Consider the following 1,077-nt stretch of genomic DNA (forward strand, 5'->3'; position numbering starts at 1 on the left):
GCAATTTCAAAATATTTCAGTCTGGCTGTGTGGAAGTCCTGTGAGTGCATGCATAAATGTGTGTGTGTATGTGTGTCTTTTCCCTGGCTGCTCTAATGATTTTTCTTTTCTTTTTGGTTTGTGATATATTTAGGTATACATATGCGCTTTTTAAAATAGTTCTTCTATTTGGAGTTTGTTGAGATTTTTGGATCTTTGGACTGACTTCTTTAAAATAAATCTGAAAGAAAATTTAGTTATTGTGTATTTACATATTTATTTTATCTCTTCTCACTTATGCTTCTGGGGCTCTGTTTATATGTATGTTGGATCATTTTATATTAGTCCATGGGTGACTGATGTTCAATTCATTCTTTTTCTCTCTCTGTTTCCATTTGGGTAATTTCTACGGATTTGATTTTATATCTCTAAAACATTTTTGAAAAGATTGGAATATAGTTGATGTATAATACTATTGTTACAGATTACAATATAAAGATTCACAATTTTAAAGGATATATCTATTTGTAGTTATTATAGAATATTAGCTACATGTATATATATTTGAAATTAATATATTTATTTTAATTGGAGGCTAATTACTTTTTGGCATGTTGGCTAAGATCAAGTGTAGTATCTGTTCTTATAGCTTATTTTATACACGACAGTTTGTACCTTTTTATCCTCTCCCCCTATATTGCTTATACCTGCTTTTCCTCTTCCCACTGGTAAACGTTAGTTTGTTCTCTATAACTATGACTTTGCTTCTTTTTTGTTATGTTCGCTAGTTGGTGGTATTTTTTTTAATACTGACCTGATGCTAAATTTACTATTTCTTTCTTCCTTTTTACCCCATCTGCTGTTAAACCCATAAGATTAACTTTTAATTTCAAATAAATAAACTCTCAGGTCTATACTTTCTATTGGGTTCTTTTTAAAATTCTAGAATTTCAAATTTCTTTTTGATTTTCTGCTTTCCTTCATGCACTATGTTTATTTTATTCCCTGAAAATTCTTTAACTTTATAACAGTTATTTAAACTCCATGATTACCAATTCCAACATACTGGTCTTCCATGAGTCTGCTTCTATTGACAGT

The 1,077-nt window shown here is 29.5% G+C and overlaps 1 pseudogene; it reads left to right on the plus strand.

Moving 5' to 3' along the window:
- The first annotated feature begins 577 nt into the window (after positions 1-577).
- On the plus strand, positions 578-667 carry LOC139182431 (U2 spliceosomal RNA; annotated as a pseudogene).
- Positions 668-1,077: the final 410 nt, after the last annotated feature.

This window comes from Bos indicus, chromosome 3, assembly GCF_029378745.1.
Source record: "Bos indicus isolate NIAB-ARS_2022 breed Sahiwal x Tharparkar chromosome 3, NIAB-ARS_B.indTharparkar_mat_pri_1.0, whole genome shotgun sequence".
Lineage (NCBI taxonomy): Eukaryota > Metazoa > Chordata > Mammalia > Artiodactyla > Bovidae > Bos > Bos indicus.